Here is a 23,916-nt window from a genome sequence, read left to right on the forward strand (position 1 = left end):
TCCCTGCTGGTGAGCAGACACAAATGCTCAAGCAAAACAGCTGTGTGCTGGTGGACGCAGAGAGCATTAAAGTTCGAGACAAGAAAAAGAGGTGTCTTGTGCCTTCGTGGCAACATGATGCACGAAAAAGTGAAGAGAGGAGCTTTGAGCGAAATGCTGCTTACCACCCGCTTACTGCAAAAGCACGCGAGCTGTTTCGAGCCGGAATCGAACCAGCAACCTAAGGATGACTTTGACTTTGTATTCCACTACAGTCCTCTGCTCTACCAGCTGAGCTATCGAAGGGAAGCGGCAAAGGTGCTTTTGTTTGCCGATAGTTTGCCGTGCGCATTTTGACGCTTCTGGCCTGGCGGAGTCACGTGCGCGTCATCGGTACCTGCTCGTGCCGCAGCGTTGGTGGGACTGTGAGCTGCCAGCTACTCTCCACAGCCTGGATAACGCGTCTGACTACAAATCAGAAGATTGTAGGTTTGACTCCTATCTGGCTCGGAGTTTTTTGCAAACAGCGCGTTATAAATGTAAACACCTTGCAAGATGCCCTACATGGCAGCGCTGCCTGGCCGCTTGCATGGCAAGTGCCTTCTCAGTGCAGCAGGCAGCACGTCAGTCTCCTAATGCGAAGATACTGAGTTGAATCTTCGGAGAAGGCGTCAGTGCTGGCAAAGTCGTTTCTTGGGTTTCTCTCACCTTTGCTGGATGTGAAAAGCAAGAAATCTTGCTGACGACATGGCAGAAAAAGATTTGCTGTCCGTTTTTCCCGTCTGACAGGGGTTCAGTGACGCGAGAGCCCATTTCGTTCTGAATAATTGCTCTAAGCCAAAAGGAAAGTGGAGAATGCGGGCATCGATCCCGCTACCTCTCACATGCTAAGCGAGCGCTCTACCATTTGAGCTAATTCCCCAGTCGCTTTATGTATGGTGCTTTAGTTTGCTCCTCAGTAGCCTCTTCGCACTCGCCGCCACGCTGCTCCGCGACCGGCAGAGAAATCCTGCTTGAGGATCGGCCCACTCCTTGACTTCATTAAATACTTTGCTCCAATCGGCGTTGCCGAGCAGCAGTAGGACGTGAAGCCACAGCAACGATGAAAGAAGCCGAGAAGATCCCGAGACTGCGGCAGGGAAGCGAGGTGAGCGGAAAGTGGCGGCCGTCCCGAGCGTGAGGGAGCAGCCGAGAGCGCTGTCTGGCTGATAGACGACTTCTTTTGCCTGAAAGTGAGTGCTGAGTGTTTCAAAGTGTTGCTGCTCAATGGCACTCCCTGCTGGTGAGCAGACACAAATGCTCAAGCAAAACAGCTGTGTGCTGGTGGACGCAGAGAGCATTAAAGTTCGAGACAAGAAAAAGAGGTGTCTTGTGCCTTCGTGGCAACATGATGCACTATAAAGTGAAGAGAGGAGCTTTGAGCGAAATGCTGCTTACCACCCGCTTACTGCAAAAGCACGCGAGCTCCTTCGAGCCGGAATTGAACCAGCGGCCTAAGGATGACTTTGCTTTATATTCCACTACAGTCCTCCGCTCTACCAGCTGAGCTATCGAAGGGAAGCGGCAAAGGTGCTTTTGTTTGCCGATAGTTTGCCGTGCGCATTTTGACGCTTCTGGCCTGGCGGAGTCACGTGCGCGTCATCGGTACCTGCTCGTGCCGCAGCGTTGGTGGGACTGTGAGCTGCCAGCTACTCTCCACAGCCTGGATAACGCGTCTGACTACAAATCAGAAGATTGTAGGTTTGACTCCTATCTGGCTCGGAGTTTTTTGCAAACAGCGCGTTATAAATGTAAACACCTTGCAAGATGCCCTACATGGCAGCGCTGCCTGGCCGCTTGCATGGCAAGTGCCTTCTCAGCGCAGCAGGCAGCACGTCAGTCTCCTAATGCGAAGATCCTGAGTTGAATCTTCGGAGAAGGCGTCAGTGCTGGCAAAGTCGTTTTTTGGGCTTCTCTCACCTTTGCTGGATGTGAAAAGCAAGAAATCTTGCTGACGACATGGCAGAAAAAGATTTGCTGTCCGTTTTTCCCGTCTGACAGGGGTTCAGTGACGCGAGAGCCCATTTCGTTCTGAATAATTGCTCTAAGCCAAAAGGAAAGTGGAGAATGCGGGCATCGATCCCGCTACCTCTCACATGCTAAGCGAGCGCTCTACCATTTGAGCTAATTCCCCGGTCGCTTTGTGCATGGTGCGTTAGTTTGCTCCTCAGTAGCCTCTTCGCACTCGCCGCCACGCTGCTCCGCGACCGGCAGAGAAATCCTGCTTGAGGATCGGCCCACTCCTTGACTTCATTAAATACTTTGCTCCAATCGGCGTTGCCGAGCAGCAGTAGGACGTGAAGCCACAGCAACGATGAAAGAAGCCGAGAAGATCCCGAGACTGCGGCAGGGAAGCGAGGTGAGCGGAAAGTGGCGGCCGTCCCGAGCGTGAGGGAGCAGCCGAGAGCGCTGTCTGGCTGATAGACGACTTCTTTTGCCTGAAAGTGAGTGCTGAGTGTTTCAAAGTGTTGCTGCTCAATGGCACTCCCTGCTGGTGAGCAGACACAAATGCTCAAGCAAAACAGCTGTGTGCTGGTGGACGCAGAGAGCATTAAAGTTCGAGACAAGAAAAAGAGGTGTCTTGTGCCTTCGTGGCAACATGATGCACTGTAAAGTGAAGAGAGGAGCTTTGAGCGAAATGCTGCTTACCACCCGCTTACTGCAAAAGCACGCGAGCTCCTTCGAGCCGGAATTGAACCAGCGACCTAAGGATGACTTTGCTTTATATTCCACTACAGTCTTCTGCTCTACCAGCTGAGCTATCGAAGGGAAGCGGCAAAAGTGCTTTTGTTTGCCGATAGTTTGCCGTGCGCATTTTGACGCTTCTGGCCTGGCGGAGTCACGTGCGCATCATCGGTACCTGCTCGTGCCGCAGCGTTGGTGGGACTGTGAGCTGCCAGCTACTCTCCACAGCCTGGATAACACGTCTGACTACAAATCAGAAGATTGTAGGTTTGACTCCTATCTGGCTCGGAGTTTTTTGCAAACAGCGCGTTATAAATGTAAACACCTTGCAAGATGCCCTACATGGCAGCGCTGCCTGGCCGCTTGCATGGCAAGTGCCTTCTCAGCGCAGCAGGCAGCACGTCAGTCTCCTAATGCGAAGATCCTGAGTTGAATCTTCGGAGAAGGCGTCAGTGCTGGCAAAGTCGTTTTTTGGGCTTCTCTCACCTTTGCTGGATGTGAAAAGCAAGAAATCTTGCTGACGACATGGCAGAAAAAGATTTGCTGTCCGTTTTTCCCGTCTGACAGGGGTTCAGTGACGCGAGAGCCCATTTCGTTCTGAATAATTGCTCTAAGCCAAAAGGAAAGTGGAGAATGCGGGCATCGATCCCGCTACCTCTCACATGCTAAGCGAGCGCTCTACCATTTGAGCTAATTCCCCGGTCGCTTTGTGCATGGTGCGTTAGTTTGCTCCTCAGTAGCCTCTTCGCACTCGCCGCCACGCTGCTCCGCGACCGGCAGAGAAATCCTGCTTGAGGATCGGCCCACTCCTTGACTTCATTAAATACTTTGCTCCAATCGGCGTTGCCGAGCAGCAGTAGGACGTGAAGCCACAGCAACGATGAAAGAAGCCGAGAAGATCCCGAGACTGCGGCAGGGAAGCGAGGTGAGCGGAAAGTGGCGGCCGTCCCGAGCGTGAGGGGGCAGCCGAGAGCGCTGTCTGACTGATAGACGACTTCTTTTGCCTGAAAGTGAGTGCTGAGTGTTTCAAAGTGTTGCTGCTCAATGGCACTCCCTGCTGGTGAGCAGACACAAATGCTCAAGCAAAACAGCTGTGTGCTGGTGGACGCAGAGAGCATTAAAGTTCGAGACAAGAAAAAGAGGTGTCTTGTGCCTTCGTGGCAACATGATGCACGAAAAAGTGAAGAGAGGAGCTTTGAGCGAAATGCTGCTTACCACCCGCTTACTGCAAAAGCACGCGAGCTGTTTCGAGCCGGAATCGAACCAGCAACCTAAGGATGACTTTGACTTTGTATTCCACTACAGTCCTCTGCTCTACCAGCTGAGCTATCGAAGGGAAGCGGCAAAGGTGCTTTTGTTTGCCGATAGTTTGCCGTGCGCATTTTGACGCTTCTGGCCTGGCGGAGTCACGTGCGCGTCATCGGTACCTGCTCGTGCCGCAGCGTTGGTGGGACTGTGAGCTGCCAGCTACTCTCCACAGCCTGGATAACGCGTCTGACTACAAATCAGAAGATTGTAGGTTTGACTCCTATCTGGCTCGGAGTTTTTTGCAAACAGCGCGTTATAAATGTAAACACCTTGCAAGATGCCCTACATGGCAGCGCTGCCTGGCCGCTTGCATGGCAAGTGCCTTCTCAGTGCAGCAGGCAGCACGTCAGTCTCCTAATGCGAAGATACTGAGTTGAATCTTCGGAGAAGGCGTCAGTGCTGGCAAAGTCGTTTCTTGGGTTTCTCTCACCTTTGCTGGATGTGAAAAGCAAGAAATCTTGCTGACGACATGGCAGAAAAAGATTTGCTGTCCGTTTTTCCCGTCTGACAGGGGTTCAGTGACGCGAGAGCCCATTTCGTTCTGAATAATTGCTCTAAGCCAAAAGGAAAGTGGAGAATGCGGGCATCGATCCCGCTACCTCTCACATGCTAAGCGAGCGCTCTACCATTTGAGCTAATTCCCCAGTCGCTTTATGTATGGTGCTTTAGTTTGCTCCTCAGTAGCCTCTTCGCACTCGCCGCCACGCTGCTCCGCGACCGGCAGAGAAATCCTGCTTGAGGATCGGCCCACTCCTTGACTTCATTAAATACTTTGCTCCAATCGGCGTTGCCGAGCAGCAGTAGGACGTGAAGCCACAGCAACGATGAAAGAAGCCGAGAAGATCCCGAGACTGCGGCAGGGAAGCGAGGTGAGCGGAAAGTGGCGGCCGTCCCGAGCGTGAGGGGGCAGCCGAGAGCGCTGTCTGACTGATAGACGACTTCTTTTGCCTGAAAGTGAGTGCTGAGTGTTTCAAAGTGTTGCTGCTCAATGGCACTCCCTGCTGGTGAGCAGACACAAATGCTCAAGCAAAACAGCTGTGTGCTGGTGGACGCAGAGAGCATTAAAGTTCGAGACAAGAAAAAGAGGTGTCTTGTGCCTTCGTGGCAACATGATGCACGAAAAAGTGAAGAGAGGAGCTTTGAGCGAAATGCTGCTTACCACCCGCTTACTGCAAAAGCACGCGAGCTGTTTCGAGCCGGAATCGAACCAGCGACCTAAGGATGACTTTGACTTTGTATTCCACTACAGTCCTCTGCTCTACCAGCTGAGCTATCGAAGGGAAGCGGCAAAGGTGCTTTTGTTTGCCGATAGTTTGCCGTGCGCATTTTGACGCTTCTGGCCTGGCGGAGTCACGTGCGCGTCATCGGTACCTGCTCGTGCCGCAGCGTTGGTGGGACTGTGAGCTGCCAGCTACTCTCCACAGCCTGGATAACGCGTCTGACTACAAATCAGAAGATTGTAGGTTTGACTCCTATCTGGCTCGGAGTTTTTTGCAAACAGCGCGTTATAAATGTAAACACCTTGCAAGATGCCCTACATGGCAGCGCTGCCTGGCCGCTTGCATGGCAAGTGCCTTCTCAGTGCAGCAGGCAGCACGTCAGTCTCCTAATGCGAAGATCCTGAGTTGAATCTTCGGAGAAGGCATCAGTGCTGGCAAAGTCGTTTTTTGGGTTTCTCTCACCTTTGCTGGATGTGAAAAGCAAGAAATCTTGCTGACGACATGGCAGAAAAAGATTTGCTGTCCGTTTTTCCCGTCTGACAGGGGTTCAGTGACGCGAGAGCCCATTTCGTTCTGAATAATTGCTCTAAGCCAAAAGGAAAGTGGAGAATGCAGGCATCGATCCCGCTACCTCTCACATGCTAAGCGAGCGCTCTACCATTTGAGCTAATTCCCCAGTCGCTTTATGTATGGTGCTTTAGTTTGCTCCTCAGTAGCCTCTTCGCACTCGCCGCCACGCTGCTCCGCGACCGGCAGAGAAATCCTGCTTGAGGATCGGCCCACTCCTTGACTTCATTAAATACTTTGCTCCAATCGGCGTTGCCGAGCAGCAGTAGGACGTGAAGCCACAGCAACGATGAAAGAAGCCGAGAAGATCCCGAGACTGCGGCAGGGAAGCGAGGTGAGCGGAAAGTGGCGGCCGTCCCGAGCGTGAGGGAGCAGCCGAGAGCGCTGTCTGGCTGATAGACGACTTCTTTTGCCTGAAAGTGAGTGCTGAGTGTTTCAAAGTGTTGCTGCTCAATGGCACTCCCTGCTGGTGAGCAGACACAAATGCTCAAGCAAAACAGCTGTGTGCTGGTGGACGCAGAGAGCATTAAAGTTCGAGACAAGAAAAAGAGGTGTCTTGTGCCTTCGTGGCAACATGATGCACTATAAAGTGAAGAGAGGAGCTTTGAGCGAAATGCTGCTTACCACCCGCTTACTGCAAAAGCACACGAGCTGTTTCGAGCCGGAATTGAACCAGCGACCTAAGGATGACTTTGACTTTGCATTCCACTACAGTCCTCCGCTCTACCAGCTGAGCTATCGAAGGGAAGCGGCAAAGGTGCTTTTGTTTGCCGATAGTTTGCCGTGCGCATTTTGACGCTTCTGGCCTGGCGGAGTCACGTGCGCGTCATCGGTACCTGCTCGTGCCGCAGCGTTGGTGGGACTGTGAGCTGCCAGCTACTCTCCACAGCCTGGATAACACGTCTGACTACAAATCAGAAGATTGTAGGTTTGACTCCTATCTGGCTCGGAGTTTTTTGCAAACAGCGCGTTATAAATGTAAACACCTTGCAAGATGCCCTACATGGCAGCGCTGCCTGGCCGCTTGCATGGCAAGTGCCTTCTCAGCGCAGCAGGCAGCACGTCAGTCTCCTAATGCGAAGATCCTGAGTTGAATCTTCGGAGAAGGCGTCAGTGCTGGCAAAGTCGTTTTTTGGGCTTCTCTCACCTTTGCTGGATGTGAAAAGCAAGAAATCTTGCTGACGACATGGCAGAAAAAGATTTGCTGTCCGTTTTTCCCGTCTGACAGGGGTTCAGTGACGCGAGAGCCCATTTCGTTCTGAATAATTGCTCTAAGCCAAAAGGAAAGTGGAGAATGCGGGCATCGATCCCGCTACCTCTCACATGCTAAGCGAGCGCTCTACCATTTGAGCTAATTCCCCGGTCGCTTTGTGCATGGTGCGTTAGTTTGCTCCTCAGTAGCCTCTTCGCACTCGCCGCCACGCTGCTCCGCGACCGGCAGAGAAATCCTGCTTGAGGATCGGCCCACTCCTTGACTTCATTAAATACTTTGCTCCAATCGGCGTTGCCGAGCAGCAGTAGGACGTGAAGCCACAGCAACGATGAAAGAAGCCGAGAAGATCCCGAGACTGCGGCAGGGAAGCGAGGTGAGCGGAAAGTGGCGGCCGTCCCGAGCGTGAGGGGGCAGCCGAGAGCGCTGTCTGACTGATAGACGACTTCTTTTGCCTGAAAGTGAGTGCTGAGTGTTTCAAAGTGTTGCTGCTCAATGGCACTCCCTGCTGGTGAGCAGACACAAATGCTCAAGCAAAACAGCTGTGTGCTGGTGGACGCAGAGAGCATTAAAGTTCGAGACAAGAAAAAGAGGTGTCTTGTGCCTTCGTGGCAACATGATGCACTATAAAGTGAAGAGAGGAGCTTTGAGCGAAATGCTGCTTACCACCCGCTTACTGCAAAAGCACGCGAGCTGTTTCGAGCCGGAATTGAACCAGCGACTTAAGGATGACTTTGACTTTGTATTCCACTACAGTCCTCCGCTCTACCAGCTGAGCTATCGAAGGGAAGCGGCAAAGGTGCTTTTGTTTGCCGATAGTTTGCCGTGCGCATTTTGACGCTTCTGGCCTGGCGGAGTCACGTGCGCGTCATCGGTACCTGCTCGTGCCGCAGCGTTGGTGGGACTGTGAGCTGCCAGCTACTCTCCACAGCCTGGATAACGCGTCTGACTACAAATCAGAAGATTGTAGGTTTGACTCCTATCTGGCTGGAGTTTTTTGCAAACAGCGCGTTATAAATGTAAACACCTTGCAAGATGCCCTACATGGCAGCGCTGCCTGGCCGCTTGCATGGCAAGTGCCTTCTCAGCGCAGCAGGCAGCACGTCAGTCTCCTAATGCGAAGATCCTGAGTTGAATCTTCGGAGAAGGCGTCAGTGCTGGCAAAGTCGTTTTTTGGGCTTCTCTCACCTTTGCTGGATGTGAAAAGCAAGAAATCTTGCTGACGACATGGCAGAAAAAGATTTGCTGTCCGTTTTTCCCGTCTGACAGGGGTTCAGTGACGCGAGAGCCCATTTCGTTCTGAATAATTGCTCTAAGCCAAAAGGAAAGTGGAGAATGCGGGCATCGATCCCGCTACCTCTCACATGCTAAGCGAGCACTCTACCATTTGAGCTAATTCCCCAGTCGCTTTATGTATGGTGCTTTAGTTTGCTCCTCAGTAGCCTCTTCGCACTCGCCGCCACGCTGCTCCGCGACCGGCAGAGAAATCCTGCTTGAGGATCGGCCCACTCCTTGACTTCATTAAATACTTTGTTCCAATCGGCGTTGCCGAGCAGCAGTAGGACGTGAAGCCACAGCAACGATGAAAGAAGCCGAGAAGATCCCGAGACTGCGGCAGGGAAGCGAGGTGAGCGGAAAGTGGCGGCCGTCCCGAGCGTGAGGGAGCAGCCGAGAGCGCTGTCTGGCTGATAGACGACTTCTTTTGCCTGAAAGTGAGTGCTGAGTGTTTCAAAGTGTTGCTGCTCAATGGCACTCCCTGCTGGTGAGCAGACACAAATGCTCAAGCAAAACAGCTGTGTGCTGGTGGACGCAGAGAGCATTAAAGTTCGAGACAAGAAAAAGAGGTGTCTTGTGCCTTCGTGGCAACATGATGCTCTATAAAGTGAAGAGAGGAGCTTTGAGCGAAATGCTGCTTACCACCCGCTTACTGCAAAAGCACGCGAGCTCCTTCGAGCCGGAATTGAACCAGCGACCTAAGGATGACTTTGCTTTATATTCCACTACAGTCCTCCGCTCTACCAGCTGAGCTATCGAAGGGAAGCGCCAAAGATGCTTTTGTTTGCCGATAGTTTGCCGTGCGCATTTTGACGCTTCTGGCCTGGCGGAGTCACGTGCGCGTCATCGGTACCTGCTCGTGCCGCAGCGTTGGTGGGACTGTGAGCTGCCAGCTACTCTCCACAGCCTGGATAACGCGTCTGACTACAAATCAGAAGATTGTAGGTTTGACTCCTATCTGGCTCGGAGTTTTTTGCAAACAGCGCGTTATAAATGTAAACACCTTGCAAGATGCCCTACATGGCAGCGCTGCCTGGCCGCTTGCATGGCAAGTGCCTTCTCAGCGCAGCAGGCAGCACGTCAGTCTCCTAATGCGAAGATCCTGAGTTGAATCTTCGGAGAAGGCGTCAGTGCTGGCAAAGTCGTTTTTTGGGCTTCTCTCACCTTTGCTGGATGTGAAAAGCAAGAAATCTTGCTGACGACATGGCAGAAAAAGATTTGCTGTCCGTTTTTCCCGTCTGACAGGGGTTCAGTGACGCGAGAGCCCATTTCGTTCTGAATAATTGCTCTAAGCCAAAAGGAAAGTGGAGAATGCGGGCATCGATCCCGCTACCTCTCACATGCTAAGCGAGCGCTCTACCATTTGAGCTAATTCCCCGGTCGCTTTGCGCATGGTGCGTTAGTTTGCTCCTCAGTAGCCTCTTCGCACTCGCCGCCACGCTGCTCCGCGACCGGCAGAGAAATCCTGCTTGAGGATCGGCCCACTCCTTGACTTCATTAAATACTTTGCTCCAATCGGCGTTGCCGAGCAGCAGTAGGACGTGAAGCCACAGCAACGATGAAAGAAGCCGAGAAGATCCCGAGACTGCGGCAGGGAAGCGAGGTGAGCGGAAAGTGGCGGCCGTCCCGAGCGTGAGGGGGCAGCCGAGAGCGCTGTCTGACTGATAGACGACTTCTTTTGCCTGAAAGTGAGTGCTGAGTGTTTCAAAGTGTTGCTGCTCAATGGCACTCCCTGCTGGTGAGCAGACACAAATGCTCAAGCAAAACAGCTGTGTGCTGGTGGACGCAGAGAGCATTAAAGTTCGAGACAAGAAAAAGAGGTGTCTTGTGCCTTCGTGGCAACATGATGCACTATAAAGTGAAGAGAGGAGCTTTGAGCGAAATGCTGCTTACCACCCGCTTACTGCAAAAGCACGCGAGCTCCTTCGAGCCGGAATTGAACCAGCGACCTAAGGATGACTTTGCTTTATATTCCACTACAGTCCTCCGCTCTACCAGCTGAGCTATCGAAGGGAAGCGGCAAAGGTGCTTTTGTTTGCCGATAGTTTGCCGTGCGCATTTTGACGCTTCTGGCCTGGCGGAGTCACGTGCGCGTCATCGGTACCTGCTCGTGCCGCAGCGTTGGTGGGACTGTGAGCTGCCAGCTACTCTCCACAGCCTGGATAACACGTCTGACTACAAATCAGAAGATTGTAGGTTTGACTCCTATCTGGCTCGGAGTTTTTTGCAAACAGCGCGTTATAAATGTAAACACCTTGCAAGATGCCCTACATGGCAGCGCTGCCTGGCCGCTTGCATGCCTTCTCAGCGCAGCAGGCAGCACGTCAGTCTCCTAATGCGAAGATCCTGAGTTGAATCTTCGGAGAAGGCGTCAGTGCTGGCAAAGTCGTTTTTTGGGCTTCTCTCACCTTTGCTGGATGTGAAAAGCAAGAAATCTTGCTGACGACATGGCAGAAAAAGATTTGCTGTCCGTTTTTCCCGTCTGACAGGGGTTCAGTGACGCGAGAGCCCATTTCGTTCTGAATAATTGCTCTAAGCCAAAAGGAAAGTGGAGAATGCGGGCATCGATCCCGCTACCTCTCATATGCTAAGCGAGCGCTCTACCATTTGAGCTAATTCCCCGGTCGCTTTGTGCATGGTGCGTTAGTTTGCTCCTCAGTAGCCTCTTCGCACTCGCCGCCACGCTGCTCCGCGACCGGCAGAGAAATCCTGCTTGAGGATCGGCCCACTCCTTGACTTCATTAAATACTTTGCTCCAATCGGCGTTGCCGAGCAGCAGTAGGACGTGAAGCCACAGCAACGATGAAAGAAGCCGAGAAGATCCCGAGACTGCGGCAGGGAAGCGAGGTGAGCGGAAAGTGGCGGCCGTCCCGAGCGTGAGGGGGCAGCCGAGAGCGCTGTCTGACTGATAGACGACTTCTTTTGCCTGAAAGTGAGTGCTGAGTGTTTCAAAGTGTTGCTGCTCAATGGCACTCCCTGCTGGTGAGCAGACACAAATGCTCAAGCAAAACAGCTGTGTGCTGGTGGACGCAGAGAGCATTAAAGTTCGAGACAAGAAAAAGAGGTGTCTTGTGCCTTCGTGGCAACATGATGCACTATAAAGTGAAGAGAGAAGCTTTGAGCGAAATGCTGCTTACCACCCGCTTACTGCAAAAGCACGCGAGCTGTTTCGAGCCGGAATCGAACCAGCGACCGAAGGATGACTTTGACTTTGTATTTCACTACAGTCCTCTGCTCTACCAGCTGAGCTATCGAAGGGAAGCGGCAAAGGTGCTTTTGTTTGCCGATAGTTTGCCGTGCGCATTTTGACGCTTCTGGCCTGGCGGAGTCACGTGCGCGTCATCGGTACCTGCTCGTGCCGCAGCGTTGGTGGGACTGTGAGCTGCCAGCTACTCTCCACAGCCTGGATAACACGTCTGACTACAAATCAGAAGATTGTAGGTTTGACTCCTATCTGGCTCGGAGTTTTTTGCAAACAGCGCGTTATAAATGTAAACACCTTGCAAGATGCCCTACATGGCAGCGCTGCCTGGCCGCTTGCATGGCAAGTGCCTTCTCAGCGCAGCAGGCAGCACGTCAGTCTCCTAATGCGAAGATCCTGAGTTGAATCTTCGGAGAAGGCGTCAGTGCTGGCAAAGTCGTTTTTTGGGTTTCTCTCACCTTTGCTGGATGTGAAAAGCAAGAAATCTTGCTGACGACATGGCAGAAAAAGATTTGCTGTCCGTTTTTCCCGTCTGACAGGGGTTCAGTGACGCGAGAGCCCATTTCGTTCTGAATAATTGCTCTAAGCCAAAAGGAAAGTGGAGAATGCGGGCATCGATCCCGCTACCTCTCACATGCTAAGCGAGCGCTCTACCATTTGAGCTAATTCCCCGGTCGCTTTGTGCATGGTGCGTTAGTTTGCTCCTCAGTAGCCTCTTCGCACTCGCCGCCACGCTGCTCCGCGACCGGCAGAGAAATCCTGCTTGAGGATCGGCCCACTCCTTGACTTCATTAAATACTTTGCTCCAATCGGCGTTGCCGAGCAGCAGTAGGACGTGAAGCCACAGCAACGATGAAAGAAGCCGAGAAGATCCCGAGACTGCGGCAGGGAAGCGAGGTGAGCGGGAAGTGGCGGCCGTCCCGAGCGTGAGGGGGCAGCCGAGAGCGCTGTCTGACTGATAGACGACTTCTTTTGCCTGAAAGTGAGTGCTGAGTGTTTCAAAGTGTTGCTGCTCAATGGCACTCCCTGCTGGTGAGCAGACACAAATGCTCAAGCAAAACAGCTGTGTGCTGGTGGACGCAGAGAGCATTAAAGTTCGAGACAAGAAAAAGAGGTGTCTTGTGCCTTCGTGGCAACATGATGCACTATAAAGTGAAGAGAGGAGCTTTGAGCGAAATGCTGCTTACCACCCGCTTACTGCAAAAGCACGTGAGCTGTTTCGAGCCGGAATTGAACCAGCGACCTAAGGATGACTTTGACTTTGTATTCCACTACAGTCCTCCGCTCTACCAGCTGAGCTATCGAAGGGAAGCAGCAAAGGTGCTTTTGTTTGCCGATAGTTTGCCGTGCGCATTTTGACGCTTCTGGCCTGGCGGAGTCACGTGCGCGTCATCGGTATCTGCTCGTGCCGCAGCGTTGGTGGGACTGTGAGCTGCCAGCTACTCTCCACAGCCTGGATAACGCGTCTGACTACAAATCAGAAGATTGTAGGTTTGACTCCTATCTGGCTCGGAGTTTTTTGCAAACAGCGCGTTATAAATGTAAACACATTGCAAGATGCCCCACATGGCAGCGCTGCCTGGCCGCTTGCATGGCAAGTGCCTTCTCAGCGCAGCAGGCAGCACGTCAGTCTCCTAATGCGAAGATCCTGAGTTGAATCTTCGGAGAAGGCGTCAGTGCTGGCAAAGTCGTTTTTTGGGCTTCTCTCACCTTTGCTGGATGTGAAAAGCAAGAAATCTTGCTGACGACATGGCAGAAAAAGATTTGCTGTCCGTTTTTCCCGTCTGACAGGGGTTCAGTGACGCGAGAGCCCATTTCGTTCTGAATAATTGCTCTAAGCCAAAAGGAAAGTGGAGAATGCGGGCATCGATCCCGCTACCTCTCACATGCTAAGCGAGCGCTCTACCATTTGAGCTAATTCCCCGGTCGCTTTGTGCATGGTGCGTTAGTTTGCTCCTCAGTAGCCTCTTCGCACTTGACGCCACGCTGCTCCGCGACCGGCAGAGAAATCCTGCTTGAGGATCGGCCCACTCCTTGACTTCATTAAATACTTTGCTCCAATCGGCGTTGCCGAGCAGCAGTAGGACGTGAAGCCACAGCAACGATGAAAGAAGCCGAGAAGATCCCGAGACTGCGGCAGGGAAGCGAGGTGAGCGGAAAGTGGCGGCCGTCCCGAGCGTGAGGGGGCAGCCGAGAGCGCTGTCTGACTGATAGACGACTTCTTTTGCCTGAAAGTGAGTGCTGAGTGTTTCAAAGTGTTGCTGCTCAATGGCACTCCCTGCTGGTGAGCAGACACAAATGCTCAAGCAAAACAGCTGTGTGCTGGTGGACGCAGAGAGCATTAAAGTTCGAGACAAGAAAAAGAGGTGTCTTGTGCCTTCGTGGCAACATGATGCACGAAAAAGTGAAGAGAGGAGCTTTGAGCGAAATGCTGCTTACCACCCGCTTACTGCAAAAGCACGCGAGCTCCTTCGAGCCGGAATTGAACCAGCGATCTAAGGATGACTTTGCTTTGTATTCCACTACAGTCCTCCGCTCTACCAGCTGAGCTATCGAAGGGAAGCGGCAAAGGTGCTTTTGTTTGCCGATAGTATGCCGTGCGCATTTTGACGCTTCTGGCCTGGCGGAGTCACGTGCGCGTCATCGGTACCTGCTCGTGCCGCAGCGTTGGTGGGACTGTGAGCTGCCAGCTACTCTCCACAGCCTGGATAACACGTCTGACTACAAATCAGAAGATTGTAGGTTTGACTCCTATCTGGCTCGGAGTTTTTTGCAAACAGCGCGTTTTAAATGTAAACACCTTGCAAGATGCCCTACATGGCAGCGCTGCCTGGCCGCTTGCATGGCAAGTGCCTTCTCAGCGCAGCAGGCAGCACGTCAGTCTCCTAATGCGAAGATCCTGAGTTGAATCTTCGGAGAAGGCGTCAGTGCTGGCAAAGTCGTTTTTTGGGTTTCTCTCACCTTTGCTGGATGTGAAAAGCAAGAAATCTTGCTGACGACATGGCAGAAAAAGATTTGCTGTCCGTTTTTCCCGTCTGACAGGGGTTCAGTGACGCGAGAGCCCATTTCGTTCTGAATAATTGCTCTAAGCCAAAAGGAAAGTGGAGAATGCGGGCATCGATCCCGCTACCTCTCACATGCTAAGCGAGCGCTCTACCATTTGAGCTAATTCCCCAGTCGCTTTATGTATGGTGCTTTAGTTTGCTCCTCAGTAGCCTCTTCGCACTCGCCGCCACGCTGCTCCGCGACCGGCAGAGAAATCCTGCTTGAGGATCGGCCCACTCCTTGACTTCATTAAATACTTTGCTCCAATCGGCGTTGCCGAGCAGCAGTAGGACGTGAAGCCACAGCAACGATGAAAGAAGCCGAGAAGATCCCGAGACTGCGGCAGGGAAGCGAGGTGAGCGGAAAGTGGCGGCCGTCCCGAGCGTGAGGGAGCAGCCGAGAGCGCTGTCTGGCTGATAGACGACTTCTTTTGCCTGAAAGTGAGTGCTGAGTGTTTCAAAGTGTTGCTGCTCAATGGCACTCCCTGCTGGTGAGCAGACACAAATGCTCAAGCAAAACAGCTGTGTGCTGGTGGACGCAGAGAGCTTTAAAGTTCGAGACAAGAAAAAGAGGTGTCTTGTGCCTTCGTGGCAACATGATGCACTATAAAGTGAAGAGAGGAGCTTTGAGCGAAATGCTGCTTACCACCCGCTTACTGCAAAAGCACGCGAGCTCCTTCGAGCCGGAATTGAACCAGCGACCTAAGGATGACTTTGCTTTATATTCCACTACAGTCCTCCGCTCTACCAGCTGAGCTATCGAAGGGAAGCGGCAAAGGTGCTTTTGTTTGCCGATAGTTTGCCGTGCGCATTTTGACGCTTCTGGCCTGGCGGAGTCACGTGCGCGTCATCGGTACCTGCTCGTGCCGCAGCGTTGGTGGGACTGTGAGCTGCCAGCTACTCTCCACAGCCTGGATAACGCGTCTGACTACAAATCAGAAGATTGTAGGTTTGACTCCTATCTGGCTCGGAGTTTTTTGCAAACAGCGCGTTATAAATGTAAACACCTTGCAAGATGCCCTACATGGCAGCGCTGCCTGGCCGCTTGCATGGCAAGTGCCTTCTCAGCGCAGCAGGCAGCACGTCAGTCTCCTAATGCGAAGATCCTGAGTTGAATCTTCGGAGAAGGCGTCAGTGCTGGCAAAGTCGTTTTTTGGGCTTCTCTCACCTTTGCTGGATGTGAAAAGCAAGAAATCTTGCTGACGACATGGCAGAAAAAGATTTGCTGTCCGTTTTTCCCGTCTGACAGGGGTTCAGTGACGCGAGAGCCCATTTCGTTCTGAATAATTGCTCTAAGCCAAAAGGAAAGTGGAGAATGCGGGCATCGATCCCGCTACCTCTCACATGCTAAGCGAGCGCTCTACCATTTGAGCTAATTCCCCGGTCGCTTTATGCATGGTGCGTTAGTTTGCTCCTCAGTAGCCTCTTCGCACTCGCCGCCACGCTGCTCCGCGACCGGCAGAGAAATCCTGCTTGAGGATCGGCCCACTCCTTGACTTCATTAAATACTTTGCTCCAATCGGCGTTGCCGAGCAGCAGTAGGACGTGAAGCCACAGCAACGATGAAAGAAGCCGAGAAGATCCCGAGACTGCGGCAGGGAAGCGAGGTGAGCGGAAAGTGGCGGCCGTCCCGAGCGTGAGGGGGCAGCCGAGAGCGCTGTCTGACTGATAGACGACTTCTTTTGCCTGAAAGTGAGTGCTGAGTGTTTCAAAGTGTTGCTGCTCAATGGCACTCCCTGCTGGTGAGCAGACACAAATGCTCAAGCAAAACAGCTGTGTGCTGGTGGACGCAGAGAGCATTAAAGTTCGAGACAAGAAAAAGAGGTGTCTTGTGCCTTCGTGGCAACATGATGCACTATAAAGTGAAGAGAGGAGCTTTAAGCGAAATGCTGCTTACCACCCGCTTACTGCAAAAGCACACGAGCTGTTTCGAGCCGGAATTGAACCAGCGACCTAAGGATAACTTTGACTTTGTATTCCACTACAGTCCTCCGCTCTACCAGCTGAGCTATCGAAGGGAAGCAGCAAAGGTGCTTTTGTTTGCCGATAGTTTGCCGTGCGCATTTTGACGCTTCTGGCCTGGCGGAGTCACGTGCGCGTCATCGGTACCTGCTCGTGCCGCAGCGTTGGTGGGACTGTGAGCTGCCAGCTACTCTCCACAGCCTGGATAACGCGTCTGACCACAAATCAGAAGATTGTAGGTTTGACTCCTATCTGGCTCGGAGTTTTTTGCAAACAGCGCGTTATAAATGTAAACACCTTGCAAGATGCCCTACATGGCAGCGCTGCCTGGCCGCTTGCATGGCAAGTGCCTTCTCAGCGCAGCAGGCAGCACGTCAGTCTCCTAATGCGAAGATCCTGAGTTGAATCTTCGGAGAAGGCGTCAGTGCTGGCAAAGTCGTTTTTTGGGTATCTCTCACCTTTGCTGGATGTGAAAAGCAAGAAATCTTGCTGACGACATGGCAGAAAAAGATTTGCTGTCCGTTTTTCCCGTCTGACAGGGGTTCAGTGACGCGAGAGCCCATTTCGTTCTGAATAATTGCTCTAAGCCAAAAGGAAAGTGGAGAATGCGGGCATCGATCCCGCTACCTCTCACATGCTAAGCGAGCGCTCTACCATTTGAGCTAATTCCCCAGTCGCTTTATGTATGGTGCTTTAGTTTGCTCCTCAGTAGCCTCTTCGCACTCGCCGCCACGCTGCTCCGCGACCGGCAGAGAAATCCTGCTTGAGGATCGGCCCACTCCTTGACTTCATTAAATACTTTGCTCCAATCGGCGTTGCCGAGCAGCAGTAGGACGTGAAGCCACAGCAACGATGAAAGAAGCCGAGAAGATCCCGAGACTGCGGCAGGGAAGCGAGGTGAGCGGAAAGTGGCGGCCGTCCCAAGCGTGAGGGAGCAGCCGAGAGCGCTGTCTGGCTGATAGACGACTTCTTTTGCCTGAAAGTGAGTGCTGAGTGTTTCAAAGTGTTGCTGCTCAATGGCACTCCCTGCTGGTGAGCAGACACAAATGCTCAAGCAAAACAGCTGTGTGCTGGTGGACGCAGAGAGCTTTAAAGTTCGAGACAAGAAAAAGAGGTGTCTTGTGCCTTCGTGGCAACATGATGCACTATAAAGTGAAGAGAGGAGCTTTGAGCGAAATGCTGCTTACCACCCGCTTACTGCAAAAGCACGCGAGCTCCTTCGAGCCGGAATTGAACCAGCGACCTAAGGATGACTTTGCTTTATATTCCACTACAGTCCTCCGCTCTACCAGCTGAGCTATCGAAGGGAAGCGGCAAAGGTGCTTTTGTTTGCCGATAGTTTGCCGTGCGCATTTTGACGCTTCTGGCCTGGCGGAGTCACGTGCGCGTCATCGGTACCTGCTCGTGCCGCAGCGTTGGTGGGACTGTGAGCTGCCAGCTACTCTCCACAGCCTGGATAACACGTCTGACTACAAATCAGAAGATTGTAGGTTTGACTCCTATCTGGCTCGGAGTTTTTTGCAAACAGCGCGTTATAAATGTAAACACCTTGCAAGATGCCCTACATGGCAGCGCTGCCTGGCCGCTTGCATGGCAAGTGCCTTCTCAGCGCAGCAGGCAGCACGTCAGTCTCCTAATGCGAAGATCCTGAGTTGAATCTTCGGAGAAGGCGTCAGTGCTGGCAAAGTCGTTTTTTGGGCTTCTCTCACCTTTGCTGGATGTGAAAAGCAAGAAATCTTGCTGACGACATGGCAGAAAAAGATTTGCTGTCCGTTTTTCCCGTCTGACAGGGGTTCAGTGACGCGAGAGCCCATTTCGTTCTGAATAATTGCTCTAAGCCAAAAGGAAAGTGGAGAATGCGGGCATCGATCCCGCTACCTCTCACATGCTAAGCGAGCGCTCTACCATTTGAGCTAATTCCCCGGTCGCTTTATGCATGGTGCGTTAGTTTGCTCCTCAGTAGCCTCTTCGCACTCGCCGCCACGCTGCTCCGCGACCGGCAGAGAAATCCTGCTTGAGGATCGGCCCACTCCTTGACTTCATTAAATACTTTGCTCCAATCGGCGTTGCCGAGCAGCAGTAGGACGTGAAGCCACAGCAACGATGAAAGAAGCCGAGAAGATCCCGAGACTGCGGCAGGGAAGCGAGGTGAGCGGAAAGTGGCGGCCGTCCCGAGCGTGAGGGGGCAGCCGAGAGCGCTGTCTGACTGATAGACGACTTCTTTTGCCTGAAAGTGAGTGCTGAGTGTTTCAAAGTGTTGCTGCTCAATGGCACTCCCTGCTGGTGAGCAGACACAAATGCTCAAGCAAAACAGCTGTGTGCTGGTGGACGCAGAGAGCATTAAAGTTCGAGACAAGAAAAAGAGGTGTCTTGTGCCTTCGTGGCAACATGATGCACTATAAAGTGAAGAGAGGAGCTTTGAGCGAAATGCTGCTTACCACCCGCTTACTGCAAAAGCACGCGAGCTCCTTCGAGCCGGAATTGAACCAGCGACCTAAGGATGACTTTGACTTTGTATTCCACTACAGTCCTCCGCTCTACCAGCTGAGCTATCGAAGGGAAGCGGCAAAGGTGCTTTTGTTTGCCGATAGTTTGCCGTGCGCATTTTGACGCTTCTGGCCTGGCGGAGTCACGTGCGCGTCATCGGTACCTGCTCGTGCCGCAGCGTTGGTGGGACTGTGAGCTGCCAGCTACTCTCCACAGCCTGGATAACACGTCTGACTACAAATCAGAAGATTGTAGGTTTGACTCCTATCTGGCTCGGAGTTTTTTGCAAACAGCGCGTTATAAATGTAAACACCTTGCAAGATGCCCCACATGGCAGCGCTGCCTGGCCGCTTGCATGGCAAGTGCCTTCTCAGCGCAGCAGGCAGCACGTCAGTCTCCTAATGCGAAGATCCTGAGTTGAATCTTCGGAGAAGGCGTCAGTGCTGGCAAAGTCGTTTTTTGGGCTTCTCTCACCTTTGCTGGATGTGAAAAGCAAGAAATCTTGCTGACGACATGGCAGAAAAAGATTTGCTGTCCGTTTTTCCCGTCTGACAGGGGTTCAGTGACGCGAGAGCCCATTTCGTTCTGAATAATTGCTCTAAGCCAAAAGGAAAGTGGAGAATGCGGGCATCGATCCCGCTACCTCTCACATGCTAAGCGAGCGCTCTACCATTTGAGCTAATTCCCCCGTCGCTTTATGCATGGTGCGTTAGTTTGCTCCTCAGTAGCCTCTTCGCACTCGCCGCCACGCTGCTCCACGACCGGCAGAGAAATCCTGCTTGAGGATCGGCCCACTCCTTGACTTCATTAAATACTTTGCTCCAATCGGCGTTGCCGAGCAGCAGTAGGACGTGAAGCCACAGCAACGATGAAAGAAGCCGAGAAGATCCCGAGACTGCGGCAGGGAAGCGAGGTGAGCGGAAAGTGGCGGCCGTCCCGAGCGTGAGGGGGCAGCCGAGAGCGCTGTCTGACTGATAGACGACTTCTTTTGCCTGAAAGTGAGTGCTGAGTGTTTCAAAGTGTTGCTGCTCAATGGCACTCCCTGCTGGTGAGCAGACACAAATGCTCAAGCAAAACAGCTGTGTGCTGGTGGACGCAGAGAGCATTAAAGTTCGAGACAAGAAAAAGAGGTGTCTTGTGCCTTCGTGGCAACATGATGCACTATAAAGTGAAGAGAGGAGCTTTGAGCGAAATGCTGCTTACCACCCGCTTACTGCAAAAGCACGCGAGCTGTTTCGAGCCGGAATTGAACCAGCGACCTAAGGATGACTTTGACTTTGTATTCCACTACAGTCCTCCGCTTTACCAGCTGAGCTATCGAAGGGAAGCGGCAAAGGTGCTTTTGTTTGCCGATAGTTTGCCGTGCGCATTTTGACGCTTCTGGCCTGGCGGAGTCACGTGCGCGTCATCGGTACCTGCTCGTGCCGCAGCGTTGGTGGGACTGTGAGCTGCCAGCTACTCTCCACAGCCTGGATAACACGTCTGACTACAAATCAGAAGATTGTAGGTTTGACTCCTATCTGGCTCGGAGTTTTTTGCAAACAGCGCATTATAAATGTAAACACCTTGCAAGATGCCCTACATGGCAGCGCTGCCTGGCCGCTTGCATGGCAAGTGCCTTCTCAGCGCAGCAGGCAGCACGTCAGTCTCCTAATGCGAAGATCCTGAGTTGAATCTTCGGAGAAGGCGTCAGTGCTGGCAAAGTCGTTTTTTGGGCTTCTCTCACCTTTGCTGGATGTGAAAAGCAAGAAATCTTGCTGACGACATGGCAGAAAAAGATTTGCTGTCCGTTTTTCCCGTCTGACAGGGGTTCAGTGACGCGAGAGCCCATTTCGTTCTGAATAATTGCTCTAAGCCAAAAGGAAAGTGGAGAATGCGGGCATCGATCCCGCTACCTCTCACATGCTAAGCGAGCGCTCTACCATTTGAGCTAATTCCCCGGTCGCTTTATGCATGGTGCGTTAGTTTGCTCCTCAGTAGCCTCTTCGCACTCGCCGCCACGCTGCTCCGCGACCGGCAGAGAAATCCTGCTTGAGGATCGGCCCACTCCTTGACTTCATTAAATACTTTGCTCCAATCGGCGTTGCCGAGCAGCAGTAGGACGTGAAGCCACAGCAACGATGAAAGAAGCCGAGAAGATCCCGAGACTGCGGCAGGGAAGCGAGGTGAGCGGAAAGTGGCGGCCGTCCCGAGCGTGAGGGGGCAGCCGAGAGCGCTGTCTGACTGATAGACGACTTCTTTTGCCTGAAAGTGAGTGCTGAGTGTTTCAAAGTGTTGCTGCTCAATGGCACTCCCTGCTGGTGAGCAGACACAAATGCTCAAGCAAAACAGCTGTGTGCTGGTGGACGCAGAGAGCATTAAAGTTCGAGACAAGAAAAAGAGGTGTTTTGTGCCTTCGTGGCAACATGATGCACTATAAAGTGAAGAGAGGAGCTTTGAGCGAAATGCTGCTTACCACCCGCTTACTGCAAAAGCACGCGAGCTCCTTCGAGCCGGAATTGAACCAGCTACCTAAGGATGACTTTGCTTTGTATTCCACTACAGTCCTCTGCTCTACCAGCTGAGCTATCGAAGGTAAGCGGCAAAGGTGCTTTTGTTTGCCGATAGTTTGCCGTGCGCATTTTGACGCTTCTGGCCTGGCGGAGTCACGTGCGCGTCATCGGTACCTGCTCGTGCCGCAGCGTTGGTGGGACTGTGAGCTGCCAGCTACTCTCCACAGCCTGGATAACGCGTCTGACTACAAATCAGAAGATTGTAGGTTTGACTCCTATCTGGCTCGGAGTTTTTTGCAAACAGCGCGTTATAAATGTAAACACCTTGCAAGATGCCCCACATGGCAGCGCTGCCTGGCCGCTTGCATGGCAAGTGCCTTCTCAGCGCAGCAGGCAGCACGTCAGTCTCCTAATGCGAAGATCCTGAGTTGAATCTTCGGAGAAGGCGTCAGTGCTGGCAAAGTCGTTTTTTGGGCTTCTCTCACCTTTGCTGGATGTGAAAAGCAAGAAATCTTGCTGACGACATGGCAGAAAAAGATTTGCTGTCCGTTTTTCCCGTCTGACAGGGGTTCAGTGACGCGAGAGCCCATTTCGTTCTGAATAATTGCTCTAAGCCAAAAGGAAAGTGGAGAATGCGGGCATCGATCCCGCTATCTCTCACATGCTAAGCGAGCGCTCTACCATTTGAGCTAATTCCCCGGTCGCTTTGTGCATGGTGCTTTAGTTTGCTCCTCAGTAGCCTCTTCGCACTCGCCGCCACGCTGCTCCGCGACCGGCAGAGAAATCCTGCTTGAGGATCGGCCCACTCCTTGACTTCATTAAATACTTTGCTCCAATCGGCGTTGCCGAGCAGCAGTAGGGCGTGAAGCCACAGCAACGATGAAAGAAGCCGAGAAGATCCCGAGACTGCGGCAGGGAAGTGAGGTGAGCGGAAAGTGGCGGCCGTCCCGAGCGTGAGGGAGCAGCCGAGAGCGCTGTCTGACTGATAGACGACTTCTTTTGCCTGAAAGTGAGTGCTGAGTGTTTCAAAGTGTTGCAGCTCAATGGCACTCCCTGCTGGTTAGCAGACACAAATGCTCAAGCAAAACAGCTGTGTGCTGGTGGACGCAGAGAGCATTAAAGTTCGAGACAAGAAAAAGAGGTGTCTTGTGCCTTCGTGGCAACATGATGCACTATAAAGTGAAGAGAGGAGCTTTGAGCGAAATGCTGCTTACCACCCGCTTACTGCAAAAGCACGCGAGCTCCTTCGAGCCGGAATTGAACCAGCGACCTAAGGATGACTTTGCTTTGGTATTCACTACAGTCCTCCGCTCTACCAGCTGAGCTATCGAAGGGAAGCGGCAAAGGTGCTTTTGTTTGCCGATAGTTTGCCGTGCGCATTTTGACGCTTCTGGCCTGGCGGAGTCACGTGCGCGTCATCGGTACCTGCTCGTGCCGCAGCGTTGGTGGGACTGTGAGCTGCCAGCTACTCTCCACAGCCTGGATAACGCGTCTGACTACAAATCAGAAGATTGTAGGTTTGACTCTTATCTGGCTCGGAGTTTTTTGCAAACAGCGCGTTATAAATGTAAACACTTTGCAAGATGCCCTACATGGCAGCGCTGCCTGGCCGCTTGCATGGCAAGTGCCTTCTCAGCGCAGCAGGCAGCACGTCAGTCTCCTAATGCGAAGATCCTGAGTTGAATCTTCGGAGAAGGCGTCAGTGCTGGCAAAGTCGTTTTTTGGGCTTCTCTCACCTTTGCTGGATGTGAAAAGCAAGAAATCTTGCTGACGACATGGCAGAAAAAGATTTGCTGTCCGTTTTTCCCGTCTGACAGGGGTTCAGTGACGCGAGAGCCCATTTCGTTCTGAATAATTGCTCTAAGCCAAAAGGAAAGTGGAGAATGCGGGCATCGATCCCGCTACCTCTCACATGCTAAGCGAGCGCTCTACCATTTGAGCTAATTCCCCGGTCGCTTTGTGCATGGTGCTTTAGTTTGCTCCTCAGTAGCCTCTTCGCACTCGCCGCCACGCTGCTCCGCGACCGGCAGAGAAATCCTGCTTGAGGATCGGCCCACTCCTTGACTTCATTAAATACTTTGCTCCAATCGGCGTTGCCGAGCAGCAGTAGGACGTGAAGCCACAGCAGCGATGAAAGAAGCCGAGTAGATCCCGAGACTGCGGCAGGGAAGCGAGGTGAGCGGAAAGTGGCGGCCGTCCCGAGCGTGAGGGAGCAGCCGAGAGCGCTGTCTGACTGATAGACGACTTCTTTTGCCTGAAAGTGAGTGCTGAGTGTTTCAAAGTGTTGCTGCTCAATGGCACTCCCTGCTGGTGAGCAGACACAAATGCTCAAGCAAAACAGCTGTGTGCTGGTGGACGCAGAGAGCATTAAAGTTCGAGACAAGAAAAAGAGTTGTCTTGTGCCTTCGTGGCAACATGATGCACTATAAAGTGAAGAGAGGAGCTT

General features: G+C 52.6%; 7 non-coding genes across 7 annotated transcripts; all 7 read right to left on the reverse strand.

Moving 5' to 3' along the window:
• Positions 1-1,444: 1,444 nt before the first annotated feature.
• trnay-gua (transfer RNA tyrosine (anticodon GUA)) lies at positions 1,445-1,536 on the reverse strand. Its single transcript is given in 2 exon segments — positions 1,445-1,480; positions 1,500-1,536. It is a non-coding gene; the product is annotated as a tRNA-Tyr (tRNA).
• A 7,417-nt stretch (positions 1,537-8,953) lies between these two features.
• trnay-gua (transfer RNA tyrosine (anticodon GUA)) lies at positions 8,954-9,045 on the reverse strand. Its single transcript is given in 2 exon segments — positions 8,954-8,989; positions 9,009-9,045. It is a non-coding gene; the product is annotated as a tRNA-Tyr (tRNA).
• Positions 9,046-10,204: 1,159 nt separating this feature from the next.
• On the reverse strand, positions 10,205-10,296 carry trnay-gua (transfer RNA tyrosine (anticodon GUA)). The gene is given in 2 exon segments: positions 10,205-10,240; positions 10,260-10,296. It is a non-coding gene; the product is annotated as a tRNA-Tyr (tRNA).
• Positions 10,297-15,203: 4,907 nt separating this feature from the next.
• trnay-gua (transfer RNA tyrosine (anticodon GUA)) lies at positions 15,204-15,295 on the reverse strand. Its single transcript is given in 2 exon segments — positions 15,204-15,239; positions 15,259-15,295. It is a non-coding gene; the product is annotated as a tRNA-Tyr (tRNA).
• Positions 15,296-17,706: 2,411 nt separating this feature from the next.
• trnay-gua (transfer RNA tyrosine (anticodon GUA)) lies at positions 17,707-17,798 on the reverse strand. Its single transcript is given in 2 exon segments — positions 17,707-17,742; positions 17,762-17,798. It is a non-coding gene; the product is annotated as a tRNA-Tyr (tRNA).
• A 1,159-nt stretch (positions 17,799-18,957) lies between these two features.
• On the reverse strand, positions 18,958-19,050 carry trnay-gua (transfer RNA tyrosine (anticodon GUA)). The gene is made up of 2 exons: positions 19,014-19,050; positions 18,958-18,993 (listed from the first exon to the last, which is right to left on the reverse strand). It is a non-coding gene; the product is annotated as a tRNA-Tyr (tRNA).
• Positions 19,051-22,712: 3,662 nt separating this feature from the next.
• trnay-gua (transfer RNA tyrosine (anticodon GUA)) lies at positions 22,713-22,804 on the reverse strand. Its single transcript is given in 2 exon segments — positions 22,713-22,748; positions 22,768-22,804. It is a non-coding gene; the product is annotated as a tRNA-Tyr (tRNA).
• Positions 22,805-23,916: the final 1,112 nt, after the last annotated feature.

This window comes from Somniosus microcephalus, unplaced genomic scaffold (genome assembly GCF_052327205.1).
Source record: "Somniosus microcephalus isolate GS21.2 unplaced genomic scaffold, FLI_Smic_1.0 scaffold63, whole genome shotgun sequence".
Classification (NCBI taxonomy): domain Eukaryota; kingdom Metazoa; phylum Chordata; class Chondrichthyes; order Squaliformes; family Somniosidae; genus Somniosus; species Somniosus microcephalus.